Source organism: Eretmochelys imbricata, chromosome 13 (assembly GCF_965152235.1).
Source record: "Eretmochelys imbricata isolate rEreImb1 chromosome 13, rEreImb1.hap1, whole genome shotgun sequence".
NCBI lineage: Eukaryota > Metazoa > Chordata > Testudines > Cheloniidae > Eretmochelys > Eretmochelys imbricata.
In genome coordinates this window covers 40,416,787-40,428,649 of record NC_135584.1, presented here as the reverse complement: position 1 = coordinate 40,428,649, position 11,863 = coordinate 40,416,787, and positions in this window count along the sequence as shown.

Genomic DNA, 11,863 nt, shown 5'->3' with positions numbered 1-11,863 from the left:
GCCTGACTCCTCGACTCTCCCCTCAAGAAAACTTCTCAGAAACGCCACTCTCGGCCCCCTAATGTCAGGGAGGCTCCGCTGCAAAACCTTAACTCTGTCCTCAGGCTCCCTCCCGCCCCCCCCACCCCCCCGCCGCGCCCAGCTTCTCCCACCTGCACCCACAGGCGGGTCCCCAGACCTGGTCCAAAACACGAGCCAGGCTCGCTAAGGTCACGTTCCTTGTGTCATGGATCATGTCAATGTATCTGGTCACTACTGGGAAGGGAAAGGGGCTTCCCTCCCAAATCCCTCCCAGCGTCATGGGAGATCTTCCTTCTCCAGCGGGAGGCCCAGACGAATGGATCCCTGGGACACGACCCCCCGCCACCAGACACTGACCCCACTGACCGGACATTGCATATCCCTTGTGCGCGTGGAACGGGGCTTCAAAGCTGATAATCCTCACCCCTCCTGCCCAATCCACAATATCACATTACAGTAGGCAGGCCCTTAGTTCCTATGTGAGGAAATACAGTCACTGCAGGGAGCTATACTATTAATTTAGGCTTAAATAGAGACTGGGAGTGGCTAAGTCATTATGCAAGGTAGCCTATTTCCTCTTGTTTTTTCCTACCCCCCCCCCCCCCATGTTCTGGTTTAACTTGGATTTAAACTTGGAGAGTGGCCAGTTTGGATGAGCTATTACCAGCAGGAGAGTGAGTTTGTGTGTGTATGGGGGTGGGTTTTTGGAGGGGGGTGAGGGAGTGAGAGAACCTGGATTTGTGCAGGAAATGGCCTAACTTCATTATCATGCACATTGTGTAAAGAGTTGTCACTTTGGATGGGCTATCACCAGCAGGAGAGTGAATTTGTGTGGGGGGGTGGAGGGTGAGAAAACCTGGATTTGTGCTGGAAATGGCTTTTAGATAAGCTATTACCAGCAGGACAGTGGGGTGGGAGGAGGTATTGTTTCATATTCTCTGTGTATATATAAAGTCTGCTGCAGTTTCCACGGTATGCATCCGATGAAGTGAGCTGTAGCTCACGAAAGCTCATGCTCAAATAAATTCGTTAGTCTCTAAGGTGCCACAAGTACTCCTTTTCTTTTTGCAGGGAGCTGTTCATTCCTCCCAGGTGTGCAAAAGTATGAGGGGGACCCCAGCAAACTGCGCCCGGCGCTGCACAGACACTCCGGACGGGACTCTCTGACTCCTGCAGCTGGAGCCCTGGGGCGAGTCAATCTGATCACTGGCAGCAGGACAGTGTCTCTTATAAAGCGGGGCATGCAAATGAGGGAGACAGTTTCCTGTTTAAATCTGTGCCTCCCTCTGGCCAGTCTGCACCCGGAGACACAATCCGCAGCCCCTGGGTCTGAGCAGTCACCAGCCAGTCCCCTGAGAACTTTCCCCTCCAGCACCCGGCAAAATGGGATTTTTGCTCCTTGTCATTGTCGCTGTAGCAGCTTTGGAAGGTATTTTCCTCCTCTGAAGAACTGGCAGAGTTAGAAGAACACTGTGTTCTCGCTGTTTTTATACCAAAAAGAAAAGGAGTACTTGTGGCACCTTAGACACTAACCAATTTATTTGAGCATAAGCTTTATGCTCAGATAAATTGGTTAGTCTCTAAGGTGCCACAAGTACTCCTTTTCTGTTTGCGAATACAGACTAACACGGCTGTTACTCTGAAACATGTCTTTGTATACCGACATTAATGGCCTGTCTTTATCCCCAGGTGTCCGGTCCCAGACGCTGGTGGAGTCCGGAGGGGGTGTGAAGAAGCCCGGAGACTCTCTCCGCCTCTCCTGCAAAACCTCCGGCTTCACCTTCAGCAGCTACAACATGAACTGGGTCCGCCAGGCTCCTGGAAAGGGACTAGAATGGGTCGCTTACATAAACCGCGGTGGGGGTAGTATAGACTACCTCGATGCAGTGAAAGGGCGATTCACCGTCTCCAGGGATAACGGCAAGAGTGAGCTGTATCTGCAAATGACCGGCCTGAAGCCCGAGGACACCGCCCGCTATTACTGTGCGGGAGACACAGTGACACCAAACCGGTTTGGGATCGTACAAAAACCCAGGCTGCGGAATCGCCCTTCTCCCGGCGGCCGCGCGGGGGCAGCAGCGACACCCCCCGCTTCGGGCTCGGGCAGGAGACCCGGCCCCCGGGGGAACGGGACACAAACCTCCCGTCAGTTTAACCCTTCCGTTCCCGGACTCTGAATGGCCCATTTCCCTACCCCAGAGATGGAGGGCGGGGTGTGGAAATGGGCCATGCAGGGTCGGGGCGAGGCTGGGGGGCAGAGATCACCCGGCGCCGGAATAAACCCCGCTCCGCTGCGTCTGGGGATGGGGATGGGGCACCGCCGGGACTTTCCAAAGTGACTGGAGCATTTTTTCCATCCATTTGACAGCTGGAAATCACAGCCCCGGTGTAAACGGTGCAGCTCAAAGGATTCTGCCCCCAATACAGTGCCCCCATGTCACAGAGTCACCATGGAGATAAAAGACTCCGCCCCTCAGCCCCCGCTGGCATCACTCAGCCCAGCGCTGGCCCGCAGGGCATTGGGGACAGTCACGTGGCTAAGGGCTGGGGACAGGGACACGGTGGGACTTCATGGGGTCGCTCAGGGGGAGGCGGCTGCGAAGGAGAAGCAGAGGCCCCTGGGTGGGGAGCCAGGGGGGCCCTAGGGTCACCGAACTCAGCTCCCACTGAATTGGATACGGCCCCGGCTTTCCTAAATCTCCCCTAGTGTTAGTTTCAAGGTAGGGATGAAGGGTGAGGGTCAGTGTTAACAGTCAGGGTTAGAACTGCATCCTGGGTGAAGTCTGGATTTAGGGTTCTAAGTCGGGTATTCATGTAGTTTTCCGGTTCAGACTTCTATGAAGGTGGAGTTTATCCTCAGGGTCACGGTTAGGTGGGGGAGCTAGAGGAGGGATAAAGAAAATGCCAGTTTCTCTCCTTATGATCGAGTAGGAAGCTCCAACTCAGACAGGGGCGGTGCCACAGAGACAAAGCGCCGCCTCTTCTCTCAGCCCCACACAAAGGAACTGAGTTCGGGCTAGGAAATGGCGGGTGTCTCTTATAAGGAGCGGGGCATGCAAATGAGGGTGAGAGTTTCCTGTTTAAATCTGTCCCTCTCTCTGCCCAGGCTGCACCCGGAGACACAATCCGCAGCCCCCACGGGTCTCTGCAGTCACCAGCCAGTCCCCGGAGAACTTTGCCCTTCAGCACCCGAGGAAATGAAGCTTTGGTTGTACCTGGTTCTCATTGCAGCGTCTCCGGAAGGTCCATTCTCCCTTTCCATGGGTTGGATGTATTGGGGAGGTGCGGGATTATTGCCCGAGGTACTCATGTTCCCCATAATTAATTGTTATTCCCAGGTGTCCGGTCCCAGGTGCAGCTAGTGGAGTCTGGAGGGGTGTTGAGAAGCCCGGAGACTCTCTCCGCCTCTCCTGCAAGGCCTCCGGGTTCAGCAGCTACTGGATGAGCTGGGTCCGCCAGGCTCCCGGGAAGGGGCTGGAGTGGGTCGCCCAGACTCAGGGCTGCAGCATAGACTACAGTGACTCGGTAAAAGGGCGATTCACCGTCTCCAGAGATGACCCCAACAGCCTGTTGTACCTGCAAATGACCGGCCTGAAGCCCGAGGACACCGCCCGGTCTCACTGAGCGAGAGACCCAGCGGGGGGAATCCCGACCGGGCTCACACAAAAACCCGAGTGTCAGAACCGCCCTTCTCCCGTGCGCCGCGCGGGGGCAGCACTTCCACAGACAGCCCAGCCCTGGGCACAGGAACGGGACCTACAGCCAGAGTGAAAAACAAATCCGTGCTCAGGTTTCAGAGCTCAATATCCATCTATAGAGCCATAGACTCCTGAGACTGGAAGGGACCTCGGGAGGTCATCTCGTCCCGCCCCGTGCACTCATGGCAGGATTCAGTATTATCTAGACCATCCCTGACAGGTGTTTGTCCAACCTGCTCTTAAAAATCTTCCCTAATGGAGATTCCACAACCTCCCTGGAAATTGATTCCAGTGCTTAACCACCCTGACAGTTAGGAAGTTTTTCCTAATGTCAAACCTCCCTTGATGAAATATAAGCCCATTGCTTCTTGTCCTATCCACAGAGGTTAAAGAGAATAATTTGTCACCCTCTTCCTTGTACTCCTCCTTTTATGTACTTGCAAACTGTTACCACGTCCCTCCCTGTCGTCTCTTCTCCAGACTAAACAACCTCAGGTTTTTCAATCTTCCCTCATAGGCCATGTTTTCTAGACTTTTAATTATTTTCGTTGCCCTTCTCTGGACTTTTTCTAATTTGTCCACCTCTTTTCTGAAACGTGGCATCCAGAACTGGACATAATATTTCAGTTGAGGCCTAATCAGCCTGGAGCAGAGCAGGAGAATTAAGTGGCTTCCTTACAGCACTCCTGCTAATACATCCCAGAATGATCTTCCTTTTTTTAACAGTCTTACATTGTTGACTCATATCAAGCTTGTGATCCCCTATTACCCCCAGATCCCTTTCCCCAGTTCTCCTTCCTAGGCAGTCATTTCCCATTTTGTATGTGTGCTACTGATTGTTCCTTCCTAAGTGGATTACTTTGCATTTGTCTTTTTTAAATTTCATCTTTATTACTTTGACCATTTCTCCAGTTTCTCCAGATTATTTCAAATTTTAATCCTATCCTCTAAAGCACTTGCAACCCCTCCCATCTTGGTATCATCCACAAACTTTATAAGTGTACTCTCTATGCCATTTTCTAAATCAGAGTTTCCCAAACTTGGGAAGCCGCTTGTTCAGGGAAAGTCCCTAGCGGGCAGGGCCTGTTTGTTTACCTGCTGCGTCCCCAGGTTTGGCCAATCGCAGCTCCCGCTTGCTGTGGTTCGCTGCTGCAAGCAAATGGGGGCTGTGGGAAGCAGCGTGGGCCAAGGGACGTACCGGCTGCCACTTCCCACAGCCCCCATTGGCCTGCAGTGGTGAATCACGGCCAGTGGGAGGCGCGATCAGCTGAACCTGCGGATGTGGCAGGTAAACAAACAAGCCTGGCCCACCAGGGGCTTTCCCTGCACAAGCATCACCTCAAGTTTGGGAAACACTGCTCTAAATCATTCATGAAGATATTGAACAGAACTGGACCCAGAATGGATCCCTGTGGGGCCCTTCTCCTTATGCCCTTCCAGCATGACTGTGGACCACTGATAGCTACTCTCTGGGAATGGTTTTACAACCAGTTATGCACCCACCTTATAGTAGTGCCGTCTGTTTGTATATAGGTCTGTTTGTTAGCCTGGGATAGAATTTTGGCTTTGGCTTTTTGATACTCTTCTACTAATATGTGAAAACAAGGGACAAAGACACTGTGATGTTGCTTCTGCCTAGTCAGTTGGATTTGTTAGTACAATGGGAACAGATAAGAGCAGTCAAAGTGACAGGTTTCAGAGTAGCAGCCCTGTTAGTCTGTATTCGCAAAAAGAAAAGGAGGACTTGTGGCACCTTAGAGACTAACCAATTTATTTGAGCATGAGCTTTCGTGAGCTACAGCTCACTTCATTGGATGCATTCAGTAGCTCACAAAAGCTTATGCTCAAATAAATTGGTTAGTCTCTAAGGTGCCAGAAGTACTCCTTTTCTTTTAGCAGTTAAAGTGTTACTCAGAGCACACTTTAAGATTGCCTCAACCCCTATCTTAAGACAAAATTAAGCAACCAGTCAGGAGGGGCAACGGGGATTGGGGGGCGGGAGAGGTCTAAAACATGAAAAGACCGAAGAAATGCCTGTCCCTGACCGGAGTGCAACCTCACTCCTTACCCCTCCCATGGGGTACAAAAGGAGTGAGATGAAGACACCAGACCCAAAATTGAATATGTCCCTAAACTGTAAGGGGTGGGACTGTGGGCGTGCATTGCAGGTATATTTGGGCCTGCTAAGAAGGAGAAGGTGGGAATAGGGGCATTGGGGAACAGGGACACAGGCAAGGGTCAGAGCTGGGAAGGGGGTTAGGGGGTAAATGCTCTGCGGTGTCAGAGCTGGGAATGGAACACTGACATGTAGAGCTATGGACATATTTGCTTGGAATTAACCCCAATAAACATTGCATTGTCTACACTTGGACTTCTGGTCTTTTGCTGCTTGCTGTTTGCATGCCAAGAACCAGGGAAGTGGGAGGGTGGAGGGAAATCCCTCTAACATCTTGGTGCCATGACTAGATGCATCACGTCGGCCAGTGAGTGGTAGCCAGGTAAGTCCCCCTCACCAACAGTCTGTGCAGCTGCTTGCAGGGGGTTATGATGGGCTCTCATGATGATAGTTGCAGGTCCTTGCAAGCTGGGGTAATGGTTGTGACGTTCCCTTCTGGTGTTATTTGGACCGGTGATCTGCTAGGCCTCTCCAATCCTTGACTCTAGGAGCCAGCCTGACCCTGCTCTGCTGTGAGATCCCCACTCTTGGGCTGTTCATGCTCAGCCTCTGGCATGTCAGCTGTTCCCAGCTACTTGCAACTGAATGGCACTCACCAATATCCCCGGTCCCAGACACAAGCCTAGGAACCTCATCTTTCAGTGTCCAGTTATGCCCGCTGAACGCTGCAAGCTTAAATGAGTTCATCAGTTTAACAAAGAAATTGATTTGTACCATGCTTGTTATCCCAAGGGGAGCCTCTGACACACTGCAAACCAAACACATTGCTTCAGGTAGAATAAACAAACAGATTTATTAGCTATAAAGATAGATCTTATGTGATTATAAGTCAAAGCATAAGAAGTCAGATTTGGTCAAATGAAATAAAAGCAAAACGCATTCTAAGCTGATCTTCACACTTTCAATGTCCTTAAAAACTTAGATGCTTCTCACCACAGGCTGGCTGGTTACGTTTCAGTCAGGCTCGCCCCTTCGATCCTTTCAGTCGCTTGGTGTGGTGTCTATAGGTGTAGGTGGAAGAGAGAAAGAGACAGCATGGCAAATGTCTCTCCCTTTTATCATGTCCTTTCTTCCCTCATGGCTTTGCCCCCTTTCCCCCCCCCCCCCCTTCAGAGTCAGGTGGGCATTACTGAGTCTCTCCAAGCAAGGTTGAGCAATTTCCCTGTGGTGTGGCCTCATGCAGGTGAGTCATCGCTTTGTAGCTCCCTTGCTGGACAATGGCTATTGATGGGTTGATTGACATCCCACTCGGGTGTTGGCTACTTTCCCTGCTGTTGCCTCTGGGGACCTAATGTCTGGCTGATTCCCCAACTCTCAGCATGTTTTAGTGACTACCATACAACACAATTCTCATAACTTCATATGCATTAATGACACACATATATGGATAGAGAAATGACTTTCAGCAGATCATAATCTTTCCCCTGATACCTCACAAGGCATGCTTTATATGTGAGATCATGTTTATATGAAAATGAAGAATATGGGGGTTACAATACGCTCCGCCAAGGTATAGAATGTCACACCTCCCCCCTTAGTTCACTGCGAGAGGGTTAGTCACTGACTATCTCAAAGGCAGTTTGTTGTTATGGTTCTCTTGGCATCCAGCCATTAAGGCCATGAGGCAGCGTGCCTCAGTTTCCCCATTCATCCACAGCGTACCAGGTTTTTTATGGTTTTCTTTCCCTCCAGTGTTCCCTTCTGTGTGGGCTCTTAATTGAATCATGTTTCTGGCATTTTGATATCTCAGGGTCTGCCAGGATAAGGTTTCAGGGGGATCCTGCACATTGACTGTCCCTTTGGAGAGCGGTCTCCCAATCCCAGGACTGTACATATGCAGAAAATCCAGCTCCCCTTTTTGGGGTTACCTTGTGTTTCCCCCTCCCAGCACTGAGTCCTTCCCTGTCCCCTAGAGGACTGTGATCTGTGCTTTCTGGACTAGGTGTGTTTACCCTTTGATCAGATGCACCTTTTCTCCGTGGCTTTCCCATAACTGCTCCCTGTCTCTCACCACCCTGGGGGAAATCACCCCCACCCCCACCCCCTGGAGAGTTGGGACATCTGTATTCTGGCAGACTACCACCTGGTAATTTCCTGGTCCCAATTCCTCTGTTATCCCAGGCATTGGAGCTGCACCTTGATTTAAAGAGACAGTTACTTTCCAAAAACTTATCAGAAATAGCATCCTGAAAAATGGGGACCTGGATTGGGGTACCCTCTGCCACCCCTTTCTCTGTCCCTGAGAAGTCAGCTGTGTGACTGCTCCCCTCCAGGAGGTCAGGTACACAGTGTCTTCTCAAAACCTGGGTCACAGGCTGAGTGCCTGGGTGAACAGATGCTGACCCAGCCATCCTCCTAATGTTGTGGGCATCCTGCCCCAAGTGACTAGTGAGGAGACATTCCCGCACCCCCGTTATTCCTTCTCCAGTTTCCTCCTCTAGGTCCCCTCCTAAGACACATTTCTCTGTGTTCCATAAGGAGGGATCCATCCCTCGTTCAGCTGCAATACTCTGCCAGCTAACTACTGGGACAGTTTCCTTAATCCCTGACACCTCTCCTGCCCCTGAGGGCATGTTGCCTTCTGCTGGAAAGGAGCTAGTCTCAGCCCCTTCCATACTTGGAAGCACCCTGCTTCCCTGTGTTACAGAGTCACAGGAACCCTCACCCACCTCAGTGGTTTCTGAGATCCCATGCCCCTTCTCTGGGCTCTCCTCTGGGACACATTTCCCTATGCTTCCTAGAGCCAGGTCTGTCTCTGGTTCTGCTGCAACTTGCTGGCAGCTAACAACCTGGACAGTTCTCTCCCTGGCAGACATCACACCCCATCCCTTCCTGATGTGATGTTGCTTCCAGCTGCAGTGCAGGAGTTGGTCTCAACTACCCTCCCACCTGGAAACATGTGGCTTCCCCCAGCTGCAGAAGAATCAAGGAGACTCTCCCCCATTCTCTCAGCAGTTCCTGAGACCTTACTCTTTCCCTCCGGGGGTCCCAGCATAACACTCCCTCCTGCTGCAGGAAAATACTTTAACCTGAGCTACACACAAAAAAAAATCATGACCAAGGAGCAGGTTGAAGAGGAGGTGTTCCATTACCCCCACAGTCAAAACACTTTTCAAACCACATGGATTTTAGCTAGTGGTACGAGGAATTTGCTTTCGCCCACCCCCACTGTGACAGGTTGGATCACAGAAACCCCTTTGGGGCTGCCAACTGACGTGCTACGACTACTTCTGCCCCTGCCTTCCCTGCCAGCTTGGGACTCCAGCACCCTGCCTGGCTGTGCCAGACACACTTGCTGGCCACAAACACAGACCCAGGTCTGAACCACGTCCCACAAACTACAAGCTTAATTAAAAGCAGCTTAAGAAATGTTCCTGTCTTTAACACTCAGATGCCCAACTCCCAACGGGGTCCAAACCCCAAATAAATCCACTTTACCCTGTATAAAGCGTATACAGGGTAAACTCATAAATTGTTTGCCCACTAGAACACTGATAGAGAGATATGCACAGCTGTCCCCCCCCCCAGGTATTAATACACACTCTGAGTTAATTAATAAGTGAAAAGTGATTTTATTAAATACAGAAAGTAGGATTTAAGTGGTTCCAAGTAATAGCAGACAGAACAAAGTGAATTACCAAGTAAAATAAAATAAAACATGCAATTCTAAGCCTAGTACAGTAAGAAAACTGAATACAGACAAAACCTCACCATCAGAGGTGTTCTAGTAAGCTTCCTTTTACAGACTAGCCTCCTTCTAGTCTGGGTCCAGCAATCACTCACACCCCCTGTAGTTTCTGTCCTTTGTTCCAGTTTCTCTCAGGTATCCTTGGGGGTAGTGAGGTTATCTCTTGAGCCAGCTGAAGCCCTAATGGAGGGGTCTCCCAGGGGTTTAAATAGACTTTCTCTTGTGGGTGGAGACCCCTACCTTCCCCTTTGTAGAATTCCAGCTACAAGATGGAGTTTTGGAGTCACATGGACAAGTCACATGTCCATGCATGACTCAGAACTTACATGTAGCAGCCATGGTTCACATGCTACCTTGAACATCCTCATGTAGACTTCTTATGTGGATTGGAGCCTTCCAAGATCCATTGTCCATCAAGTGCTTCTTGATTGGTCACTTAACTTGCAAATTCCTTTCTAAAGAAGCTGACCAAATGCCTTACAAAGGCTATTTAAAATCAAACAATTACACAGCCAATATTCACAACTTCAAATACAACAATGACACATGTATACAAATAGGATGAATATATTCAGTAGATCATAACCTTTACATAGATATGTTACATGGCATACGTAGCATAAAACATGTTCCAGTTATGTCATATATACATTCATAAGTATATTTCCATAATGTCTTATGGGGTACAACATCACACCCACAATCTCTGCTATTTTGCCAGGCAACATACTGGCCTTTGGAACCACACTCTGCTTTTTAACCAGAGAGATCTGGGCCCCTGTATCCCTCTGCCCCAAGTATTCCCTGCTACCAATTTGGACAGCCGTAACATGCTGCATATCTGGTTCTGCAGAGGCTAACCTCCCAGAGTCAATACGATAGGTTTCAATTGCTTGGAGCTGGGGGTGGCGGTTCTGTGTTGAGGGCAGCAGAACTAACAGGAGCTGTTGGTTGCCTGCTTCCTCATAGCACAGGGCATCTATTCCTCAGGTGATCAGTGGAATTACACTGATCGCACCTTCTGGGCTCTTCTGCTTTTACAGGAGATTTGGGATGAGGGTTAGAGGAATGGTTTTGGGCAAGAGAGTGTTTAGGATCCCAACTCCCTTCTCTCTTCCCGGGGCAAAATGGGATCCTCCCTTCCCACCAGTTTAAACTCCTCTTTCTCTGGCCTGCCCTCAGTAGACACCTGATTCTGTTCAAAGGCAACAGCTAAAAAAGCCATCTCCTCCCCAGACTTCACATCTTTGTCCCACAGACACTGCTTCACCTCAGCCTGACATGTGCCTAGAAAATGCTCTTGAGCAACAAGATCCAACATTCCCTCAAAACTTGCCACCTCCTTGCCCCTCACCCATTTTCCCAACAAATCTTTCATTTGGTTTACATATTCCCCATTACTCATCCCAATATCCCTTTTAAGATTCCTAAATTTAACTCTATATGTTTCAGGGGTAATCTGAAAACTTCACAAAAGAGTATCTTTAAATTTACAATAGTCTAAAGCATCTTCACTAGGCATTCCACTGAATACGTTTCGAGCTGTACCAGTTAATTTCACAATCAGGGTAGGAAATCTCTTAACACCAGAGATTTCATATATCACACACGACCCGTCAAAGGCCATCAGATATTCAGCTCTATTGTCATTCTCACTGTGTGCAGGACATAAGTGTTCCCATTTGTGGATTTTTGGCGTGATGGGAGTCACTGGGGTCGGGGGGTTCTGGCTCTGCCTCTCTAGCAGGTCCAGCTGGTGTTTTCGCTCTCTTTCTCTCTCTCTCTCTCTTTTTCTTTCATGGATCTTCTGTGAGCAGCCTCCTCTGGCTGTCTCTTTTCCTTTTCCTTTTCTCTCCAGTTCTGTCAATGGCAGTCATCTCTGGGGCTCGCTCTCCTTTTCCGCAGACTGAAGCCTAAAAAGCTCCAACTTCGCAATCACTTCCCTCATTTTCTTGCTTTTCTGTTCCTACTTCCCTTTCCCGAAATAAGCAAACAGAAAATAACAGAAGTGTGACCCCCTCCTGACTGCTCTTAGCCACTGCACTGAAGACTCACTTAAAATCACAAATATCAGGGCTTAAAGTGTGAACTTCACTCGGAGTAACAAGCCGCACATACACCCTGCTCGCTGTGCCACTGAAATCCCCTCCGTTGCTGTCTGGACGGGGGATCCGCTCGGCCTCTTCAATCCCTGACTCTGGGAGCCGGCCTGACCCTGCTCTGCTGTGAGAACCCCCACTCCTGGGCCCTTCACCCACAGCCCATGGCATGTCAGCTGCT